The 10018-nt window shown below is 46.8% G+C and overlaps 1 pseudogene; it reads left to right on the forward strand.

Annotated features, from left to right (window-relative positions):
* The first annotated feature begins 813 nt into the window (after positions 1-813).
* Positions 814-2819, forward strand: LOC115864988 (mediator of RNA polymerase II transcription subunit 25-like; annotated as a pseudogene).
* Positions 2820-10018: the final 7199 nt, after the last annotated feature.

The raw sequence follows: 10018 nt of genomic DNA on the forward strand, positions 1-10018 counted from the left end.
GCCCATGTTGATTTATAGATTCAATGCAATTCTGATCAAAATTCCTGCAGACACTTTGGGTGAAACTGACAAGCTAATTGTAAAATTTGTAATGGAAATTCCTATGGACCTAGAACAGCAAAAGTCATTTTTAAAAAGAGTGAAGGTGGAGAAAACGATCTGATTTCATGATTTACTATAAAGCTACAATAATTAAGACAACGTGGTTTTTGTAAAAGAATCCACGTAAAGATGACTGGAACAGGAAAGTTACTCCAGAAGTAGAACCACTTATCTATGGTAAGTTTATTTTCCACAAACATGCCAAGGTAATTCAACAGAGAAGGGAAAGTCTTTTCTACAAATAGTGATGGATGACAGGATATCTGAATTTTTAAAAACTGAACATTAATCCTTACCTCACACATCACAAAAATTAGAAGTGTATCATAAATCTAAATGAAAAAACAAAAAATTGCAAAGCTTTTAGGAAAGAACCTAAGTCGACAATCTTTAAAACCTTGAGGTAGGCAATGTTGTTTTAGGACACAAAACACATAAACCATAAAAAAATGTTTTTCTGGGCTTCCCTGGTGGCACAGTGGTTGAGAGTCCGCCTGCCGATGCAGGGGACACCGGTTCGTGCCCCAGTCCAGGAAGATCCCACATGCCGCGGAGCGGCTGGGCCCGTGAGCCATGGCCGCTGAGCCTGCGCATCCGGAGCCTGTGCTCCGCAACAGGAGAGGCCACAACAGTGAGAGGCCCGCGTACCGCAAAAAAAAAAAAAAAGTATTTCATTGGGCTAATAATGTTAAACAATGAATTTCAAACTGGCTTGGCGGCTGGGCCGGGGGCCTCGTAGCTGACGTGGTGTTTGCGATTGAGGGCACAGCCAACCTGGGGCCCTACTTCGAGGGCCTCCGCAAGCACTACCTGCTCCTGGCCATCAAGTATTTTAATGGTGGTCCTGCTGCCGAGACGGACTTCGGGGGACACTATGCGGGGACCCAGTACAGCCTCGTGGTGTTCAACAGAGTGGACTGCGCTCCCGAGTCCTAAGTACAATATCACGCTCCCACCAGCAGCGCCTATGGGTTTGTCGTCTGGCTCGATGGCATGAAGTTCGTGGCGGGGTGGGGGTGGGGGTGGGGGTGGGGGTGGGGGTGGGCGGGGCCCGAGCTGCAGCCTCATCGCTGAAGGCGTCAGCAGGGCTCTGCAGCTGTTCGATGACTTCAAGAAGATGCCCGAGCAGACTGGCCAGACACACCGGCTCTGCCTCCTTACTGTAACTCGCCCCCCTACCTGCTGCCTGCTGTCGAGGGCAACACATACTCCGGGTGCACGGCGGAGACCCTCGTGCAGAAGGCTGGGGAGTGAGGAGTCTACTTCTCCATCGTGTTGCCCTGGAAGCTGCCTGCCCTGCAGCTTCTGTTCGAGAAGGCGGCTCCTCCCGCCAGGCTGGAGCCACTGCAGCCACCAACAGACGTGAGCCAGGACCCGAGGCACATGGTGCTGGTGCGGGGGCTCGTGCTGCCCGTCGGGGGTGGCTCGGACCCAGGCCCCCTCCAGCCAAAGCCTCCCGTGCCCCTGCCTCTAGATCCTCCCTCGGGCGCCCCGCTCTTGGCAGCCCCCCAGCAGCCTCTGCCCTCTGTCCCCCCGCAGTACCAGGTCCCCTGAGTGCAGCTCAGGTGGCTGCCCAGCACGCCGTGGAGGCCGCCAAGAACCCGAAGGCTGGGCTGGGCCCTCGCGGCGCCCATCAACCCTCTTCAGCAAGCCTCTCTAGGAGTGGGTCCCCCCCTACAGCCAGGCCCGGGCCTCCCGGTGCCCCCAAGCCGCCTCCCCCCTTCACAGCCCAGCCTGGTCTCCACTGTGGCCCCTGGCCCGGTCCTGGCCCCCCAACTGGGCAGCCCGGGGCACTGTTCAGGGCGGGCACGGTTCTCCGGCCCAGCTCGGGACCCTGGCCCTCGGCGGGCAGCAGTCAGTCTCCAACATACTCCTGGCCTGGAGCGGGGTCCCCAAGTGGCAGGAGAAGCCCAAACCTGCCTCTGTGATGCCAACACCAAGCTGAGTCGGTCACTGCCTTCTCAGGTCTACCGAGTCACCGCGAGAAGCTGAAAAGAGGACAGCGCTGATCATGAAGCCCATCCCCCAGCAGCTGCTGAGCACCCTGCGCCCTTTGTGGGACTCAGGGATGGTCCATTTCCACTTTACCAACAAGGACCTGGACTCCCTCCGAGGTCTCTACCACATCCTGGGCAACAGCTTCGCTGGCTGTGTGCGCTTCCCCACGCGGCCCCCTGTGAGGTGCGTGTGCTCATGCTGCCGTACTCATTCAGGAAGGTCTTCACGGGCCTCATCCCCTAAGACCAGAGACACTTTGTCAGCGGCATCCGGGAGGTCATCACCAACCACAAGCAACTCCAGCAGCAGAAGTTAGAGCAGCAGCTCTGGCCGCCGCAGCCCCAGCCTCAGGGGACTGCCCAGGCGCCCCACAAGGCCCTCCTGGAGCGGCCCCCTGCTCACCCCCTCCCGGACCCACCCATCGGCCCCAGAAGCCCGGGGCCAACCCCCAACTGCGGAGCCTCCTCTTCAACCCGCCACCGCCCTAGACTGGGGTCCCCCCGCCTCAGGCCTCTCTCCACCACCTCCGGCCACCAGGGGCCCCTGCACTGCTGTCCCCACCGCACCAGCCGCCCGTCCAGTCCTGGCCTGCGCAGCTTCCCCCCAGGGCTCCACTGCCAGGTCAGAGGCTGCTCAGCAGGGTTCCCTGGGGCCCAGTCCCCCAGCCAGGCCTGCAGCCCAGCGTCATGGAGGATGATATCCTCATGGACCTCATCTGAACCCCCAACACCCAAGAAAGTTCCTTTTAACACACACACACACACACACACACAGGCTGGGTTAAGAAATAAAATAATTATGAATTTTTAAAATAGTATTATAACTATCAATAATTACTAATGTTTTGAAAAGTTTTTAAATCATGACATTTTCTCAAACTGAAATTAAAATATCACGCGCTGTAACAGGGTCCTACTGCCCATGACTAATACGCCGAAGATGTCACATGACCTTCACCACACCTGTGTTCTCAACATCCATACTGCAGTACACTCTGTCGAGTGAGACCGTCATGCACTTGCAGGTGACAGCAAGGTCAAATTTCTATGAAAGTTTCTAAATGCTTACACAGTTTCAGAACCTACCTCATCATGGACCACAGTGTGCAGACCACACGTGGAGTAGCAACTGTATTTCTGGGGCTTTTGTTGAAATAGCTCAGCCTGTATCCCAATACTACCATTTTTGAATATATTTCCTCATCTGATTTGAAATGTCATCATTTCATAAACCAAGTTCTCATATATAGTTGGTCTTTTTCTAGGTCTCATATTTTATTCCATTAGTCTTCACTAGTGTCACAGAGTTTTAATTACTGGAATATTTCCTTCTGAAAAGTTTCATAATCTTCTTCTTTTAGGGCTATTCATTTCTTATTTAATTCATACTATTCCTGGATATTTGAGAAGGTGCTAACAAATACTGAAAGCATGAATGACTATGTCATCAAGGTCCAGCTCAAGCCTGAACTGAGACAATCATAGAATTCGGATTGGAGGATGCAGGGTCCCTGGCAGAAGTGGGTCATGTTAGAGTCCAAGGGGTCTCTTAGGATACACTCATCATAGGGAAAAAAGAGAGGTGTGTAAGTTTGGGTCTGTGATGAAACCTTATCATCAAAGGGAAGGAGCACATTAAAATGTCTAAGTCCTAAAGAAAGAGAATGTAGTGAGTAAAAATGAAAACATCTGTTTATGTATATTAGATCTCTGGGAGAAGCAGATTCTCAACTGTATGTATGTAAATAAGAAAGCAAGAGCCAGGGGAATTAAGCTCCCACATCCTGCAAGTTGCTTGGTGTGGCCAAAAAAAAAAGCAAGAGCCAGGACATTTTTGAAATTAAAAAGAAAAAATGAACATTGAATTGTCCTACTAAATATTGCAATGTATTATTGAAATCACAAAAATTAAAATAGTTTGCTATTGAGACATGAATGAATAAACACAACAGAATGGAAAGTCCAGACATTAACCAAAATATATATGGGAATTTAGTATGTGATAAAGGTAAATCTCATATCAGTAAATGGTATTCAGACAACTAAGAAGAGATTTGGAAAGGGAAAAGTTGTACAAAAAGCTCACACTGTACACCAGACTAAATTCCCAATGGATCAAATATTTACAAGAAAAAAATACAAATATAAAAGAAAACATGGGTAAATTCTATTAAAACTTTAGAGCAGGGAAGATTTTTTTCCTAAGGAAAACTCAAAATTCAGAAGCCATAAAAGAAAAGATTGATAAATTGACTACATAAATATTTTTAACTCTTCAATTAAAAATATAAAAATCGGGACTTCCCTGGTGGCGCAGTGGTTGAGAGTCTGCCTGCCGATGCAGGGGACACGGGTTCGTGCCCCGGTCCGGGAAGATCCCATATGCTGCGGAGCAAGTAAGCCTGTGTGCCACAACTACTTAAGGCCGAGCACCTAGAGCACGTGCTCCGCAACAAGAGCAGCCACTGCAGTGAGAAGCCCACCCACCGCGCAGCAACGAAGACCCAATGCAACCAAAAATAAATAAATTTTTAAAATAAATAAAGTCAAAGTCAGTTAATATATAACTAAATTGGAGGGGTGAGGGAGTGTTGAGAGGCAAGAGAAGGGAGGTGAGAGTGTTCAATTCAGGGAGTCAATAGACATTTTTAAAGTTGATAAATCAAAAAATAGAAATATATAAGCATGTTATTTAGGGTTCGGTAGCAAACAAGCAGATGAAATAATAATAGGAACAGTTAAAATTATCTGGGGGGGGTATTTTACTTTTTATTTTTACTATTTATTATTTTTTTTTATTATGTGTCTTAGGTAGAACAATGATCCTCAAAATGTTCATTTCCTAATCCTTGGAAGCTGTGAGTGGTGACCTTAACGGCAAAAGTGACTTTGCAGATATGATTAAGTTAAGGCTCTTGAGATGGGGCGATTATCCTCCTTAATCAGGATGAGCACAATGTAATCACAAGGGTCCTTATAAGAGGGAGGCAGAGGGTAAGAGGCAGAGAGGAGATAGGACGATGGAAGCACAGGTTGAAGTGATACACTTTGAAGATGGGGGAAGGGGCCAGGAGCCAATGAATGCAGGTGGCTTCTAGAAGCTGGGAAATGCAGGGGAAAGGATTCTCCCCTACAGCTCCAGAAGGAACACAGTTATCCCAATACATTGATTTAACCCTTAAGACTCATTTTGAACTTCTGACCTGCAGAACTGGAAGATAATAGAGATGTGTTGTCTTAAGCCACTAAAATTTGCGGTAATTTGTTGCAGCATCGACAGGAAATTAATACACGATGCATGTCTTACTTGTACAGTAAGTCCCCTACATACGAACCTTCAAGTTGCGAACTTGCATTCACATGTCCAATCACGTAAGTTAGTTTACGTGTTTGACGTACATTGTCACGTGTGTGCATCTTCCACGACTGGTTGTGCTTTTGTATACTTTCCTGTACAGTACTGTATAGGGTACAGTAGTACAGTATCTTTATTTCAAGCTAGATCTGCAAGAGGACGACTTCACTGAACTCCTTGCTGTGTAACATGAGGAGCTTACTAATGAAGACCTGATGGAATTGGAGGCCCAGAGAAAGGACAAAGAGAGACAAGAGGAAGAAGAAGTAACCGAGGAACTGAAGCGATTCCCAACACAGGAAATGGCAAGGGGATTTTCTTTATTTGAGGAGGCACTGCTGGTTTTTAAGGCACAGGACTTAGAATGTGTACCACAAACAGAACAGTACGCGAAGGTAGCAGCAGCCGTGCAGAATGCAATCCAGTGCTACCACGTCATCAATGATGAGAGCTACTACCCAGACATCACTAGATCATTTTTTCAAGAGGGTAGATAGAATTGAATCCAGCAAGGAACCAGAACCTACGCCATCAACGTCAGGCGTGAGTGGCATTGCAGCCTGCCCTCCCTCTCCTATCGCTGACCATCCTTCAGCTCTACCATCTCCCCCCTCCTCTCCCTCCTCCAGTCAGTAACTCTTCTTGCCTGTTCACTCCATGCCAGCCCCTGGATGCCAGCTGTTGTACTGTACTACTGTACTTTCCAAGGTACTGTACTGTAAGATTAAAAATGTTTCTTTATTTTTTGTGTTTGTTTTTCTATGTATCATTTGTGTGAAGAGTATTATAACCGTATTACAGTATGGTACTATATAGCTGATTGTGTTAGTTGGGTACCTAGGCTAACTTTGTTGGACTTACAAACAAACCGGACTTACGAACGTGCTCTCGGAACAGAACTCGTTTGTATGTAGGGGACTTACTGTACTACTTTTAAAAATTAGAAGAAATGGCAACAATCCCATAGGCTGTCAGTGGAGAAAATGTGACAAATGGAATCAAGTCCCACCCTTTTTCCTTGGGGAAGGTAGGGAAGGCCATGTTCTCATTTTGTATGTATTAGTTTGGGAAGTTTAGCTAGGCCAGGAAAACTGTGGAAGATCCATTTTCATGGAAGCCCAAACACTGGATTATCAGACACTGTTCTGTCCCGAAACACTCAACCTGGAAGAAGCTTTCTACCATCCTACCCATCTGCAGCTGACCCAGAAGGCTAGCACGGAGAACAAGCCTAGGGCCACGCATAAGGACAAAGCTAGGCCCTGTTAGAGGGTGATGGAGGGATGCCCCCACCTGCCCTGCTCATGGCCATTTGTTTGGAAGTCAGTGTGGCCACCGGTCAAAAGGTTAGGTACGAGATCACAGGACAGTGCCTAGGAGAGATGGGACGTAGGCTGTTTCAACCAGGCAGGTAGGAGGCCTCCCTTCTTTTACCAGGGTTCCACTCCACTCTACCTTTCTTCTGAGTGGTCTTCCCCCCACCCCCAATGCCAGGACTTTACCCTTTAGAAGAAGTACCTAACAGGATGACTTCGAAGCACATCACTAACTTACACTGATATGGTGATTTGGAAAGCACCACAACTCTTGGTCTTACAGCTGCTCATTCAGAAAGGCACTCCTCACTGTCAACCCCATTTTTTTTGCACAATTTTTTTTTTTTGGCCTTGCCGCATGGCTTATGGGATCTTAGTTCCCCGACCAGGGATTGAACCCAGGCCCTTGGCAGGGAAATTGCGGAGTCCTAACCACTGGAGTGCCAGGGAAGTCCCACCAACCCCAACTTTTATCACAATGGTGTGTAAGATTTAAAACTCCCAGAGATGGCCTTGGTCATCCTAGCTCAGGAAATCCTGTTGGTAGAACTCAAGTGAAATAAGATCTTTCTCCCACTGAAGAATAGGAAAAGAAGGTGGTGACAGGGCAGGTGACAAGTCCAACTGGCAACTTTGAAATGTGGTTGGAGTGGGGGCCAGGGACTTAAAGTGTGCATTACAGCTGCATTTTGAAAATTTCTCCATCAAAACACTTAACACCACTTGAAAGGATCTGCATTTCTCCAAGGCCCTTAAGTGTTATGCTTTTCCTGCACCTGCTAAGCCACTCCTGAAACCGACACTCTTGTTTCCAGCTAATGGAATTGTTCTATTAAAAACTGGAATGAGTAGACTTTGCACTGCTTTAGTTCATGGAGGAAATATTCATTCTTAGGAGTAAAAATAAAAATCCCACTTGGTAAGTAAGTACCGGGACAAGAATAATGTTTAGTCGAAGTGACACGTACAGGAAAGAAAAGTACTCGATCTAGGGACAAGAAGTTCTCCTTTAAGGAATTGTTAATGTATGGTTGATCCAGGGTATATTACAGCAAGATGAAAGGATGCTGAGAGACCATTATAAATCCATGATTGAGCCCATTCCTCCAGTGAAGAAATTGACATTGAGTAAACCTCAGTGACTGGCCCAAGGCCGCCGATTAGATAGTAAGTGGCAGAGCCAGGAATTGAAAGCAGATGTCCTGACTCCAAGCCCAGGGCTTCCTCCTTTACCAAGCTGCCTACCTCTTAGAAACCTTGTGCGCGCCTGTCGTCTTACTCGTGTCATGTGATTCTTCCTGGAAGTAGTCTATGTCGCTTCTGCTCACGTTTATTAGCCAAAGCAAATCACATATCAACAAGGCAGGATGGATGGATGGCCCTCTTCCTGGGAGAGCAGTGAATAAAAACGGAAACAATAATACAGTCTGCACCACCGCCTTCCTCAGTCCCTTTACCCCAGCAGCGGTAGCAGCTGTTGATAATCTCTAGTTTAGTTCATTGTCCTTCCTCTGTTGGGCTCTTCCATTCCCTGTGTAACCAGTACCTGGGATTGGCAGCTCTGTTTAAATATTCAAGTGATTTCTGCTTCTTAGTTAAGCCAGCTGTCTCTACCACATTAACACATGAACCCTGTCTATGTTTTCGGATGTGCTAGGCACAGATCACCACGTGTGGTGTGGATTTTTTTTTTTTTTTTGCGGTACGCGGGCCTCTCACTGCTGTGGCCTCTTCCGTTGCGGAGCACAGGCTCCGGACGCGCAGGCTCAGCGGCCATGGCTCACGGGCCCAGCCGCTCCGCGGCATGTGGGATCTTCCCGGACCGGGGCACGAACCCGTGCCCCCTGCATCGGCAGGCGGACTCTCAACCACTGCGCCACCAGGAAGGCCCGGTGTGGATTTTTTTAAAGTAGTACTATGTGCAAAAATACTAAGTGAGTAATAATTACGATCACGATCAGCCTGAATCAGTTGGGAGCTGGTTCCATTCTGAGTGACAGAAAATCCAAAGCAACAGTGACGTAAACAAGAAAGAACTTTACTTCACTTGTCCATAAACCATGCCTCAAAGGGTCCGATTTGATAACTCCATAATCATCAGGCCACCAGGATCATTGCTTGCCTTCTCCTTCATGCTACCAGATGGATTGAAGCAATGACAAAGTGTTTTGGAACTCGGCAGCTCGAATGGCTGCCTCCTGCAATCCCCTCCCCCAATTGCTTTGAGAAAGGTTAATTGCCTGTATTAAGTTTTTTGCTTAAAAAATGTGTAGGTTGATACAATTTCAATTGGCCAGAACTCAGCACCTAACCGTAGCTAGCCACAATGGAGGCTGAGAAATATTCATCTTTATTCTAGGCTGCTACGCGTCCAGCTAAAAATTGGAAGTTCTGTTATTAAAGGATTATGGAGAATGGATACCCAGGGAAAAGTAGCAATCTCTGATACACCCACAAACGTTTTCACGAGTTGATAAATCTTGAGTAACTATTTCTGTATTCAAAGTAACTGCAAACCCCGAGGAGGACGCAGGCATTTTTTTTTCCATTATGGAGAAAAGAGAATTTACTTTTCAGAACTCTGAAGGGGATCTGATGAAGAAACTTGCTCTCCTCGGAGTTAGAAAGAGAAAAGAAGCAGCTAACAGACAACAAGTTGAAACAGAAATTGGCAAGAAATGCTATTATACTGATATTAAAACAAACGTAGTCAATGTTTATATAACACTTTTTTAAAATTGTTACAATCGCGCTCATTAAATCCTCACCAAAAAATTGTAGTTTGTATTACCATCCTCACTTGACAAGAGAGCTGAAATTTAAAGAATTGAAATGATTTACCCAAGTTTAAAAGCAATGGACTAAAATTAGTGTCCTTAAGGTCTAGACTTCAGAATCTATGCTCTTTCTTCCCCTCCAGCATGCCTCCTTTTGTGGAATTTGACAAAGCACATATGTCTCCAGGCTGGAAGTAGATGGTGGTGACTCACAAAAATCTCTGAGAGATATATACACAAGGACACTGGAGATCTGAGCTACGGAACATAGCTGGATCATTGAAGAAAAGACCCAGCCCTTTGTTACAAGATTGCCTTTCTATAAACCAGAGAGGGTATGATGAAAGGTACATTATTTTTTCTAAGTGAGATTTACAGGCAGTGAAGCATGGAAGCATAGAATTCTCCCACGTGCTCTGTTTCCTGAGACATTTAGCTTCTGACCATCCTTCTGCCTCGGTTTCCATCAAC

This window comes from Globicephala melas, chromosome 6, assembly GCF_963455315.2.
Source record: "Globicephala melas chromosome 6, mGloMel1.2, whole genome shotgun sequence".
NCBI classification, from domain to species: Eukaryota; Metazoa; Chordata; class Mammalia; order Artiodactyla; family Delphinidae; genus Globicephala; species Globicephala melas.